Source organism: Pipistrellus kuhlii, unplaced genomic scaffold (genome assembly GCF_014108245.1).
Source record: "Pipistrellus kuhlii isolate mPipKuh1 unplaced genomic scaffold, mPipKuh1.p scaffold_m20_p_11, whole genome shotgun sequence".
In the NCBI taxonomy this organism is placed as follows: domain Eukaryota; kingdom Metazoa; phylum Chordata; class Mammalia; order Chiroptera; family Vespertilionidae; genus Pipistrellus; species Pipistrellus kuhlii.
The window spans coordinates 43,373,512-43,387,948 of NW_023425416.1; the positions used below are offsets into that span (position 1 = coordinate 43,373,512).

Below are 14,437 nucleotides of genomic sequence, written 5' to 3' on the forward strand. Positions count from 1 at the left end.
GGGAGGGAGGGAGGGAGGGAGGGAGGGAGGGAGAGAAGAGAGAGAGAGAGAGAGAGAGAGAGAGAGAGAGAGAGAGAGAGAGAGAGAGGAGGAGAATGTGTTAAGATGGTTAGAGACTACACTTTGTATTCTTTGTATTGCCCATGGTGAACGTAATACCAATAGTTTATTATTGTCGGTCAGAAAACAAATTTTTGCTCCTGCATTTATTTCAATAAAATTGTCTTTCAAAATAATCTGCCCCCAAAATTCAGTTGTGGGTTTTAAGGAGAAGACAAAATCAACAAACAGAATAAATTTACTCCTGATTTGCATATATAACTTGGAAAAAAATAAAATAGGTGAAAATGCTGCATCATCCTTCCCTCTGAAAGGAAGCTTCCTAAAGTTTCTAACCAGTTTTTAATAATGCTGCCAGGACACAAAATCTACGCAACACCCAGACCACTCATCCAGGTGATGGGTGCCTGGAGAAAGGTTTGGCTTATCACCAGGGCAGGTTTTTTTTGTTTGTTTGTTTGTTTGTTTTTAAGAGAAATCTTCCAAAATTGGCTGACTGAATTCCTGCAGAAATGATACAGCAGATGGGGACAATTTATATAGGCAGAATTTGTTGTTTTGTTTTCTGCTCCTATGGTATTCTCCCCACACTCCTGCTGACACCCCTGAAGTTTAGAAAAACTGTGAGCCCACCTGGAATAGGCACCTGTGGGCATGCCCAGACCCCCCATAGGGATGGTCAGGCCACAGAGTTGTCAGCAGGGAGCTGGCGTGCCCAGGATTGAACACCACCTGCTAGATTAGGGGTGTCGAACTCAATAAGAGAAGGGGCCAAAATCTAAAATCCAGCCTAAATCGCGGGCCGAATGGTTTACTGAACAGTCATAAACTGTCATTGTGATGGAAACGCAGCGGAGTGCAGTGATGACAGCGCGGTGCGGGCCACATTGCAAGGCCTGGCGGGACGGATTTGGCCCGAGGGCCTTGTGTTTGACACATGTGTGCTAGATGATAAGGTTAGTTTTGGACCACAGAGGGTTTCAAAGACCTGGGCTTGCACAAATGATACACACGTTGTCTCTCTCTGTAGATGTATATATCTATCTATATCTATCTTAATTTTTAATAATTAAATCACAGTATTAGCAGTGCTTTGTGGGGCTAAAAGTAGTCATTTACGCTAACATGCTTAGTATTCTTTGGTACTTAGAAGTTCAGATTACTTTCCTTATGTTCATAGATGTGACTTTGGGGAGGCAACAGATCCCACCGTGTTCTTTACTTCCCTTATATCCTTCTTTTATTTTTTCAGTAAGAATGTGTACTCATTTGAAGTATAGAACACATTTTCCTGCACACTGTACTTTAATAAATGCAGGGAAATGCTATTTCTAATATACTATTTATCTGTAATGATGGATAATCCTGTCTCTGCTTAGACACTAATAATCATGAGTGAGTGGCTTCTTTTATTCGTCTTCCTAGTTTTAAATCTATTTATGAAAATTAAATTTTGTTGCAGGCGTCATCATGAACTTCTACAAATATACCATGTTCCACTTTCACATATTAACTTTGCCAGGATTTTGTGGGGTTTGTTGAGAATTGAGCTAGCTGATCAGCCTGTTTTCCTCCCTCCCTGCCTCCATTTCTTCCTTTCTTTCTTCCTTAATTATCATTATGAGTATGACGTTTTCTCACTGTATGATTTTCCCCATGTTTACACCTTGAAATTTTTATTAAGGAGGTCATATTCAACAAAAGAGTTCACTTCTGAGTGTGTATTGCTGTATGCTATGAATGTAACTACTGGTTCTCCTTTCTTATCTATGTTTAAAATCTTGAAAGTATCACTAATAAGCTAGCAGCTCAAAAGCTGACAATTTCATATTACACGAGATTGACAGATATTTCATTTCTGTGATACATCAAGACATAAATTTGATTCTTTCCCCAGATATTTTCAGCCTGGCCATTTCCATATCTGTAACCTAGGTTACACTTTAGCAAACTTTTAATAACTGCATCCATGTTTCCATTCTTTGGTGCAATACCAAATTCCCAGTCCCCATCCGGGGATCAGGATGTCCTACTTTGTTGCAGGGTTACTAAATCCCATTTGATTTTTAAGTGCAAGCTTGCACATTTGACATATCAAAGTAGGTGCTTTAGCTTCATGTCTTTCTTCTGACAATGTTAGTTGGCACCAGGTGCACATGTAGTGTTCCTTTTTTTTTTCAAGTCTCTGAGAAGCAAGTGTGCTTCAAGACTGTTTTGTTCTAATCACACCAAACGTGTGCTCAGCTAATATCACTTCCATTCCCTTAGTTTTGGACCACAGAGGGTTTCAAAAACCTGGGCTTGCACAAATGATACACACGTTGTCTCTCTCTATAGATGTTCATTATAGAATCCATGAATAAAATGACATCAGCTCTTTAACTTTACCATCAGGAACCCCAATGAATTCTTGCACACAATGTATTGATAGTATCCCCTTGCCTTCAACAGCAATCACACCATTCAGGCCAACATTTCCCATCATCTAAGTCGAGACTGGCCAAAGATCTGAATTTCATCAATCATTTTATTCAGTCCCTTCATATAGAATGGTTTGATAACCTCTTTTATTCCTTTTTCCAGCTCCTGCTAGCTTTCGCAGGTTCTAACAACTCACAGAGATTACACCAGCTCATACTATTATAAGACTAACTAGACAGGTCAATATTGAAATATATAGAGAATCATTAAAAACATACACCCATTTTCCTTGACCCAGGTTTTTCAGGATTAAAGGATTTTGTTGGAGGCTTGGAGCACCCAAGCAGGAAAATCCATCCAAGCAGAAGGCATTCACCTGCATCATGCTTGTAGTCTTTGTTTTTTAATAGTTGAATCATGTTTTTATTTTATCCATTCAGCAATTCTATTGGGTTTTTTTTTTTTTATTAGAAGATTTAATCCATTTAAATTTAAAATAAGTATGGAAGCTAAGGACTTACTATTGCCATCTTGAGTTTTCCCCCCATTACATGTCTTTATTATTTGTAAAAATGTATGGAATTGCTTGTAGTCTTGAATGAAATGAATTATTTAACTGTCCCTTCAAGCAAGAATGTTTGCTTTAATGGAGCTTTTCATGAGGTCAGGAACATGGGGTGTACATCATCGTGCCTGGCCTGCCTTTGGAGGTAGAGATCAGTTATGTGATTCCATCCTGACATTGAATGGCTGCGGTCCAGAGAGCTTTAAACTACAGATTCTCTCTTTCAAATGCCCAACCACATGCTCGTTTTAGGTTACTGTCCAAGCAGGGCATCTGGGATCCAATGAGCATGGCCACAGATGGCCCGGACCTGGAATAGTGCCCAATACAACGAGGCACACACCAATTCCTGTATCTTAAGTAGAAAATTACTTTCCGGTTGAGCCCTGGACATTGCAAAGTGCAGACTCCACACCCCCAATATGTTGTAGGGTTCCTGAAAATATCTGTCTCCCAAGAGGTATCCAGTTCTCCTTTCAGCAAGCTGGTTTGGATTTGTTCCTACTGTGTGATGAGTACTATCAATAATCCAAGATAGACTGGCCAAGGGCCCTCTGTCCTGAGAATGTACACTAGTGCTCACCTTGGTCATCAAGAACATTTCCTTAGAACATTGAAAATTAAAGCAAAATCCAAACACAAGTAAAACCCTTGATGGCTTAGCAGGAAAGGCTTAGAGATTTTGTTTTGTATATTAGCTTTTATTTACTATACAGCACCCTGGTTCTACCCGAGTCTCTATAAGTTCTCTCTCTGCAGACACATAGCTCCTTTTCCTCCCTATTTGTTTTCCCATCTCCGCCCCACTGTCCAAGGAAAGGAAGCATCTTGAAAGCACTTTGACAAACCCTTTTACCCCTTTAAGGAGGCTGTATAGAGATTTCATTGTGGTGAGGAGCAATTCCAAAGCAATGTTGCTACCCATTAGAACAAAAACCACACCAATGTCAAATGAATTCATCTCTCCTATATTTTAAGTGCATCTCCTTTCAGGGAGTCTGGGGATAGCAGGAATTATTTATTGAGCACTTTGTTCTCCAGCAAAAGTGGGGATCTAGCTCCGTGGCTGTTGCATATTCATGACTGCATTTGTAGGGTGTCCATCTATAACTTTGTGTCGCACTACACTAAGCAGTGTAGAGAATGAGGAGATACAGAACAGGAGGGGAAGAGTGGCCACATATGAGCACCATGGTACCTGAAGTGGGTGGCATTTCATCCAGAGGGAAGAGACCTTTAGGTGGGAACCCAGATAGAGTGATCACTCAGAAGAAGCTTCATGCAATAACTGTAAGAAATGGAGTTGGAGATGAATGAGAGGCACAATATATATAGGCTGGACGTGTGAGCAAGGCCTAGGTGTCTGCTAGTTTTATTAGCATATACCATGCATCTGATTCATGTGATCACCCACTCAGAAAAACTCAGAAACTACCAACAGCCTGAAGAAACTCACCTGCATATGTGTCTTTAGTTCAAGGGTTCAGCACTCTGGGAAAAATGACTTTCCCATTGTTCATTTTATCGTAATTATACCTACTAGTTCCCTTAAGATGACTTTTAAAATTAGCCTTTGAGAACACACGACTTTAAGAAAACCTAAGTGGAAGTGGCATGTATTGTTCGAACATATGCTTAGTCCCCTGATCTCTTTGTTCTCAAATCCCTTTGTTAATTTCTCTAGGTAGATTGGCAGCTCCTTCAGGGCAAGCACCATCTCTTTCTCTCATATCCTACCCAGAAGGCCACACAGTATTTCACACAGTAGGTGCTAAACAAGTAATCTTCAGCTCTCTGTCTCCCAATGGAGAGGGCCCCTCTCACAGAACTCAGCCAGGCCGAAACCTTCTTGAGACCCGTCCATCTAGAAGCATGTCATGGGTTTTCCCTTTTAATGGCTGTCAGGTAGGTTTTCCCTTAACCCTTGGTATATAGGTCTCTGAGTCATTAGATGCCTTGCTTTTTTGGGTGTAAGAAAGGTAGTAAAGTCACCCATCCCTCACGGATTGGTATCCAGTTAGAGTTTGGAACCTCCTTTTGTTCAGTGAGTCATTCGATCCTACTAGGTTCTCAACACTGGGGATAACACCCAAGTATACTATATAGGCAACCATCTCTGTCATGGTGTAGCTTATCAAATAGAGGTAAGAGAGCGAATTTTATTACTTGGTTCAAGTTTTAAGCCTTGTGAAAGACTGATTCATAGGCATTGCTAAGACCTGAGATCCAGTGACTGAAGGAGCCAGCAGCCAGCTGACTTAACACTACAGACAGGACAAGCAGGAAGCTGGCTTGTCATCTTCCACACTGTAGGATAGTAATACCTGGTGTGGAGGATATATGGATAAAATGTAAAAATCAGCACAAGAGACTCAGTCCAAAATTCCCCACATCATAGTCAATACTCAATAAAAGCATTGATTAGCATGGTTGTTGAATCTTAAAGTAATAGCAATATCAGTATGTTAACATACAGTGGTAGCTCAGAACTACCCTCCTTAACTAGAAGCTCCCTTTGTTCCTGTGGCTCTTGACATTCCACATGCTGTACATGGGATGGCAGCATATATCCATGTCTGCTAAATTTCTCTCTCCTGACTCTCTCTATCCCTTTGGGGAGCACACCTCCTATGGCCATAAATCCTTTAGACCACATGTGTCAAACACAAGGCCCGCGGGCCAAATTCGTCCTGCCAGGCCTTGCAATGTGGCCCGCACCGCGCTGTCATCACTGCACTCCGCTGCGATTTAGGCTGGATTTTAGATTTTGGCCCCTTCTCTGATTGAGTTCGACACCCCTACTTTAGACCCACATCTTGGCTTTTCATTTGGGGGAAGTGCCTTTGCTTCCTTCAATTTCTTTGCTTCTCTGGGAAATCTTTCATTAGCTGTTGAGGGGTGGATGGGAAGAAGAGCTAAGGTCATGATGGGTAAATTAAATTTCTACATTGATTCTTTTGATTGGGGTCAGTATTGATCTCTAACAATAATTCCACAAAGGCAATATGAAGATGTGAAATATTTGTATGCTGTTGGACCAAATACCAAGCACTGACATGAGAGAAAATAAAGACATTATAGCAGGGGAACCTCCTATTTCTCTAATTTAGATATGGGGTGGGGGGAGAGACATAAATTTTATCACATTTCAAAAATCTGACCGAATAATAACTTACCAAATTATCGTCACTTTTATTCATTTTATCTGGATGTCTCTTCCGTTCCTCTTTTCTACAGGAAAGGGTTTGAATAACTCAAACATGTCGCCCCCACTCTGGCACCTATAACAGCATTGCATTTGTGAGGTTTCATTGTTTTTGAAATGACAGATGCTTCTTTCACGTCTTGTATTATAGGAAGGAAAGAAGAAAGAGTTCATGTCAAATGTGGTGAATATAATTAATACCCCCCACCTTAAGAAGTACCTTTTCTCTGAGTGATTTTTTAAAAATCATTTTTAATCTTTTAAGCCAGAGTTGAAAACATACGTTTTGTGATAAATCCTCGTTCCATTACAAGGTGTTGTCAATATAAGTAACTGAAAATAAATAGTGGATTCTATTTTTGGTGTCCAGGTCAAGAGGAAATTTTTAAAATATTTTTTGAACAGAAATGAACTGAATTAATCAGTGAGATTAAAAAGGTTCCAGCAAAAGTATCATTCCAGTTGATGGTCGCTGCCATGCCTAAAATAGTATTGCTGGTGACAGGAGGTCACGGGATATTGAGAGGATATTTACAATAAACACGTAACTCCGTGGGATGCCTGGAAGAGCTAACTAGGAACATGTCTGTTTCAACAAAGTCATATGGAATTATTATCCACAAAATACCTACAGTATTATTTAAGTTCCTGGAAAATTTTGTTTTGGTTACAATTGGAATGTGGAGGATACCGCACATGTCTGAAATTCTGGCATTTCACTTGAGGATTAGGGGATAACCATTTTTAAATGCTACATATATTCTAGCTCAGGAGAGATTTAACTTCAAATGCCTTTCTGTAACCCCAGGTGCTCTGCACCTGGAAACCACGCAGGATTGTGAATGCCTCTGTGGGCTCTGGAAAAACGGACCCTGGGAGGTCTAGACATGCAGGAAGGAATGTGGGTAGTAGCCAGCAGATAACTTTAGGTCATTCTGATAGTTATGTATAGTTTATGGGCCTTCTGGATTTTTCACTCTAGACTTTTCAATATAATGTCTAGAAACCCAAATGGGTCCGTGTGATTTTAAAGATATACTCAGGGAAGAAAGATACACCAGGAGATACATGTGTGTGTGTGTGTGTGCAGCCTCTATGCAGTGTTTGCTGGCCATGGGAGAGGAAGGAAGACAGTGGTCCAGTGAAAATCCACGTGTGGGGCTCTCTGGGAATTAATTGCATAGATTAGATGAGCCTGATCAATTTCTAATAGTGCTGTCAGTAGAGGACTACAGTGTATTAAAATGAGCTCTGACCCCTAATCTAAATGAAAAGATTTGGGGCAGCTTTGTCACTATCTGGTTGTAAATCTTGTCCTAGTGACTGGATTTTATGTTAGCTGCACTAGCTGATTTCAAGGTTCTTTGCAAAGGTATGGTTCTGTGTGTACCTGCACTGTGTTTTTTGTTGTTATTTTAAGTTTGCACCAATCTGGAGGTTGATGAGACTACCCTGTGTTTGGACAAGTCATGCCTAGATACTTAGCAGAACGAGGTAGGAACTATGAGGTAGTGACCAGCCTGTGTGGGTTGTGAAAGTTGAGGCTATTTAAAAATCCTGGGACTAGTCCCAGTGGTCACAGAGTTGAACCAAAACCATTCTCAGCCATAGCCAGTTTGGCTCAGTGGCTAGAGCTTTGGCCTGCAGACTGAAGGCCTCTGGGTTCAATTTCCATCAAGGACACATGCCAGGATCACTGTCTGGATCGTGGGGGGCATGCAGGAGGCAGCTGATGCTGACCAATGATTCTCTCATCATTGATGTATCTATCTCTCCCTCTTCTTCTACCTTCCTCTTTAAAATCAATAAAAATATATTTTAAAATAATCCTCAATACTCTCTCAAATTAGCTGATTTATATTCTAACATGGCAGCAGGGCCTTTGGCCTTGTTCTCTGTGGCATGGATTCTATTGCAGATTCTCCTTATCTGTAATAAAAAAAAAAGGGGGGGGGGGGGGGCGGGGACTGATCAGCTGCTCTGTCACATCCAGTCCTTTCTCCCAGGTTATTGGCTCCCTGAGGTTTGTAGGGCAGCAACATTCTGCCTAGTATAAGGCATCAAATTTGATCATGTTGTGTGTTTTGGTTAGAAATGGTGACTTTTGTGGATCAGAACATGTTGGTCATACACACATTAGCTCTGGAAGAGATGCCGTGGAGGGTTTTCTGAACATCACCTTTTTATTCTTGCAATGTCCACACTGGATGATTAACTGGCAAAGCTTACTGACTCAAAAAAGATGAGACGGATAAAATGAGGATGAGATTATTCAGGGTCCCATTTATGAGTGTATCTGTTAGAGCCAGAGACAAACCTGAGCAGGTTACGTGCATAAAACTTGTCTTTATAAAGATGTGTTCTCAATACGTCAGGGGAAATTTTTTAAATAGCCCTATCATTTCTGCCTTTAATCTGTTTGTATGTATGTTGATTTTTTTATCCGTAATTTATATTACATTCAGGAAGATAAAAGTGTTTTTTCTAGGTATTTTTATTGTGATCAAATTTACATAATATGATATTTGTCGCCTTAGCATTCAGAAATGTACAATTCAGTGGTGTTAAATATTTTCATAATGTTGTGTAACTACACCCACAACTTTTTATCATCCCCAACAAAAACTTCACGCCAATTAAACAATAACTTTTCTTCCCTACCTCCAGCCCCTAGTAATTTCTATTTTACTTTGTCTTTATGAATTTGCCCGTTCTAGGTTCCTCTTATAAGTAGACTCATATAATATTTGTTCTTCTGTTTCTGGAATATTTTACTAAGCATAACTTAGTAAAGCCCATTCATATTGGAGCATGTATCTGAATTTCATTCCTTTTTAAAGGTTTAATACTATCCCATTGCACGTGTATACCATATTTTTTTTATCCATTCATCTTGGATAAACAAAATATGGTATACACGTACAATGGAATAGTATGGACACTTGGGCTGTTTTCATTTTTTGGTCATTAAGAATAAAAAATGCTTCTATACACACTAATATACAAACATCTGATTGAGTGTGTTTAATTATTTTGGGCATAAGTTTAGGAGTGGAATCACTGGGTTCTGTGTTTGTTTTTTGTTTTTTTAAAATATATTTTATTGATTTTGTACAGAGAGGAAGGGAGAGAGATAGAGAGTTAGAAACATCGATGAGAGAAAGTCATTGATCAGCCGCCTCTTGCACACCCCCTACTGGGGATATGCCCGCAACCAAGGTACATGCCCTTGACTGGAATCGAACCTAGGACCTTTCAGTCCCCAAGCCGACGCTCTATCCATTGAGCCAAACCGGTTTCGGCTGGGTTCTGTGTTTTTAAAAGTAGGCTTTCCCCCCCCTTAGTTCTAACTTTTGTAGCAACACCAAGTAAGGCTTAATAATGTAATAGAATGCCTGTACGTTGGGTTGACCAAAATGAGTTTAATTAAAGGGTGGAGCTCCTCCTTGAGTGTAACTTGTACCTGTATTGAAGAACAGTTTCTTCGGGGAAATTAAATCTATGTGAAAATCTCTTATTGATTTTTTTGTCACCTGGGGAAATTTTCTCAAACTTGTTGAACATATTAGTTTGTACATTGTTCATAGTATGGTTGCTTTTATTTCTGAAAGAATTGAATTTCCAATAACTTTGATTTCTTTGATTTTACCTTACACATCCCTAATATTTTTAAAGCTTTAGAAGAATAATTGTTTTGAGAATAAGATGTCTTTAGGTTTATTAAGTGTTGCAGCTCTTAAATATCATCACATGTGGCAAATTGACAAATCACTAATATCACCACAATTTGCAAGTGGTTTACATTTGAAGAACTGTGACCAGCTAGAACAAGAATGAACAGTGCATAGCGGGGAAACATTTCAATCATTCAAATGAGTAAATCTTAGTTATGCTATTTCATCACAAAGTACCAGGGCTGCCTTGGGATAAGATTAGTCATCCTGTGTTAACTTTTTTAGTAAAAAAAAATAAATGAATGCGAGAAAAATGACTAGGAAAGTGACCCTTCCAACATGCTAATAGAATTCAACTTTAATTTTCCATTTCAGCTATCCCCTGAGAACTAAATTACTGTTGGAATCTGAATCAAGTTTGATCTTTCTTTCCCCACATGACAGCCCAGAGATTAATATATGCCAGAGGGAGGGAAGGAGGGAGAAAGAAAGGGAGAGAGTGAAGGAGGAAGGGAAGAGAGAGACAGAGGAAGGGAGGGAGGGAGGGAGGGAAGGAAGAGAGAAGGAGAGAGAGGGGGGGGGAGGACAGGGAGGGAGAGAGGGAGGGAGAGAGGGAGGGAGAAGGGGAGGAGTTAGGACACATCTATTTTGTTGGTGGTGATGGAAGACAGAATATTTGGTATTTTGCATTGTACTTTTCTCCTCTCTCCCTCTCTTTTTCATTCTCACAACCCCATAAATGCTACTATTTTCAACTCTAAACTAAGACTAAGATATAAGAAACACCAAAAAATATAAGGTGAAATGGTAATGATTTTACTGAGTTTCCTCATTGTAAAGAGCTGCAAGCACTTCTGATCAATTGTTTTGCAAGAGATTAACTATCTTTACTAAATACCATCCTCTAAATCGGAGACTTTCAATGGGTGTGTCATAAGAATTTTTAAAACGTGCAATATCTGACGATTTTGTAAGGGGCATTGACCTATTTTCCCTTAGACAGTCGAATAAAAAAATGATAACAGTCAACACAATAATAGCTATCTGGTGTGAATGAATCAAAATTACACCCTATTTTTGGTGAGATCAACAAAAAAGTATATTTTTTGGTGTGTCGCAGAATTTTAGTAATCAGTTTATGTGAGCAATGAAATGAAAAAGGTTGAAAAATCACTGCTCTAAATTATGGTTAGAATATTACTTTCATTGAAAGAACGGCAGTAACTATTATTTGTAACTGTAACTATAACAATTGGAATTTGACCAGGATATCTATGAACTGAATGTTGGATTAAAGGTATTTGTTAAAAATAGTTTTGCTCCTTTGTGAAAATGGGGAGAAATTGGAACAGTTTAACATGAAATGGCATCGGAAGACTTAGGTTAGTTTGGTGAACAGAACCCTGGGAGTAGAGCTGAATTCCTGGCACGGCTCTCTTAGCAAAGAGAACAATTTTAATCAGTTACAAAAATATTTGTGATCCATATGTTACTCTCTGCTCACTCCCATATGCCCATAGTCACTTTTATCTCGGTGGATGATGACTCTATGATTCAGGCATGCAAGAATAATACCTCGCTGGCTTCAGCGCTCCGTGCTATTTCAAAACGTGGCCTGGTAATTACACACACACAGAGAGCCAGGCTGTTCGCGCCTTGAGTTGGTGAAGTGGATACCAGTTTGTTCTTTCTGTTTCTTCATGGGGAGAAGTATATCTTGCATCCACCTACTGGGACTGGAAAAATACGACCAGGTTTAGATTTGAAAGATGCACTGTCATTCACCTGTTGGCTGAAAGGCCATGGTACAAATATGAGCATCAGAGAAAGGAGGCAAAAAGGTCACAACGACTGTGGACCACTTCATTTTCTTGGGGAAATGCAAACAGAATTCATAAAGCACTTGGTGTCTATTCTGAGACAATCAGCAGTGGCTGGTTTCGTAAACAGATTCTGCTTTTAAGCCATGTTGACTACTATTTAATTTGAGTGTTAGTCCAGGTAGCCATGGTGAAGCTGACCCAATTGAAAAATTAAAATGACTCTTGACTAAGGAATCATTTTTGTCCTAAACGAACCGTCTGCTTATCACTCAAGAAGCTGTATAATTTCTAACAACTAAAAAAGAAACATATTTCAAAGCCAAACGATCCATTTTAATGAAACGTGAATAAAGCTAGAAATGATTGCTGGCATGAGCGGTTGCATTTGCAAAAGTTGTTTTTCTCTCGCACAACAAATGGCCTTGTAACCCAATCCGCTGTTAACATAGCCGCAGTGAAACCCAGCAGGAGCCACCTGTGCTCATTTGAACTTGGGAGGGGGCCATGAGGGAGGGAGGCAAGGGGTTTCTGAACTTCAGACTAACTAACGGGGATGCAGTGATCGTTCTCGGATGTGGCTATAGGATGGGAGAGGCGTGCATGCTGCTGGCATTAGCAGGTATGCAGCAGAGTGGGATGCCGAGAAAGGCGGCAGATACAGCCCGGTTTTTGGCAAGTGTCATTAGGGATCCGTCTCTCTGTTTACATTCGCGCTGTCTCTGCCTGGGCTCCTGGAGGAGTGGTGAGAAAAAAGAAAGTGCACGCTGGAGCCTGGGTTGTTTTCACCAGGCTCAAAGCCTGCAGATCTGTCGGATCCCTCTGACAGCGTGTCTTTGCTGTCAAACAGAGTGCCCAGCTGGCGGTGGTGGGCCTGCTGGGGAGGGAGGGGTCCAGAGAGGCTGTGTTCGCGGTGCCACGGGAATAGCAGGGATGCTTCTGCCCCAACTGCAAGGGGAAGAGCTTTCTGAGCCAAGCGCTGGGGAACGTGCTCTTTGGTACTTTACGGGATAGAGAATGTCTCCATCAGAACCGAAACCTTTGCATGCGCTTCATCGGGATAACTTTCCTGAAGGAAGGAGTCCCAGAAACAGCCAGGTAAAGGCTAGGAATCTGCAATGAAGACAAAGGCTTTGCTTTCCGAACGAGGCAAGCCTTTTGCTCGCAGGTGATCTGGATTCTCATTGAGGCGAACGCACAAGCTTCTGTGGCTTTATCTTTCTTTTTTTTTTGTAACAGAAAGTGAGAGATTTCACTAAAAAAGGTTAAAATTGAAGTGAGTAATCTTCAGCGCATAATGCAACTGTTAATTTTAGCTCCTTGCGTGGGTGCCGCGCTGACTTGAACAGCCGGCTGGAGCCTTCATTAGCGGAGAAGCAGGCAGCCCGAGACAGGTGGAGCCGGAGCAGGCTGGGAGAGGGGCTTCGCCGGGAGCCGGGCACCCGTGTTAGGAACCCTGTCCTATCCCCCTCGCCCCCCACCCCTGCCATGCTCGCTGCCGCCGTTCCCGCCACTGACCTTTCCTCTCTCTTGCAGGTTGACGATGTGGCACGCTGTGTGAGGGCATCGCAGGGACATGGGCACTCCGAATTGTTAATGGGGACATGGGACTCCGGCTGCCTCTGATCTGCGTGGATTTTCCCGGTGCAGAACGACAGGAGCCTAGACCTACAGCAGGAATTCTGCGCCAAAGGTAACAAGGCTTGTCTTTCGTTTGGCTGTCATCGCATCAGTGGGTTTTATTTGATTGTTGTTGTTGTTGTTGTTGTTACATACATGTGCCTGTTTGCATTGGACAGTTCATGAAAGGTGAACAGAACTGGCAGGGACCTGGAGCAAGGACGCAGCTGGCTTCTGGTTTGTGAAATTGAACTCAATGTGTTCCTCCCATTTCCCATGGTCAATCCGATCATGATCTGATTTTTATGGAAATGCTCTGAGAAAAAGTTAGGGCGACAGGAGTCCCATCTCCCGCCCCCCCCCACCTCCCCCCCTAGTACATTGAGAAACAAGCTGTTTGCCGTTGGAAAACAGAACTTTTTATTTTGTCAACTCCACACACACCCAGGTTCACGGGCAGAAGAGAGATCAGTCACAGGGCACTGGGTGGGACAGCCCCCAGCCTCCCCGAACCCAAAAAGCAGGGCTCAGGGGTCACTCCCAGACCCAGACCACCTTCCTGGAGGAATCCGGTCCCCTTTTCGCTCCCACAGTCCTTTGCCAAGGGCGCCTGTACTGTTTCAGGATGTCATTAGCTGCCATCTGTCCGGTCACGGTGGCTCTTAGCGAATTTGCAACAGAAATTGCCGTGGTTTTGCTTTTTGTCATATTTCCTTCAGCCTGCCGGAAATCCAGATACTGAATTAGCAAATGGTAATTAAACACTCCCCAGGAAACGCACCAAAACATGGATTTGTCCAGTACTAATTACCGTTGTCCCATCTGGGAACAGGACCAGCATTGCCGTGAAATGTTGGTGAAAAACAGCTGACTTTCTAGGCTACAAGGACTTTTTTCTCTCCTTTTCTTTTTCCTTTTTCCTTTTTCCTTTCTCCATATTCTCTCTCCTCTCTCTCTCTCTCTCTCTCTCTCTCTCTCTCTCTCTCTCTCTCTCTCTCTCTCTCTCTCTCTTTCTCTGTCTCTCTCTCTCTGATTTTGCTCACATCTTTAAAAAAAAAAAAAAAAAAAGAAA

At 41.4% G+C, this 14,437-nt stretch overlaps 1 protein-coding gene across 15 annotated transcripts in view; it reads left to right on the forward strand.

The window, feature by feature from the left end:
- ARPP21 (cAMP regulated phosphoprotein 21) overlaps positions 1–14,437 on the forward strand; it is a 142,561-nt gene that overhangs the window by 25,085 nt on the left and 103,039 nt on the right. For 10 of the 15 annotated variants that reach the window (XM_045579363.1, XM_045579365.1, XM_045579366.1 and 7 more), the window contains exons 1-2: positions 13,039–13,191; positions 13,282–13,438. The gene's annotated coding sequence lies outside the window, so the exon portion shown is untranslated. Of the gene's footprint in view, positions 1–13,029; positions 13,192–13,281; positions 13,439–14,437 lie in introns of those variants that run through there. The other 5 variants (XM_045579371.1, XM_045579375.1, XM_045579376.1 and 2 more) reach the window with 4 other exon arrangements.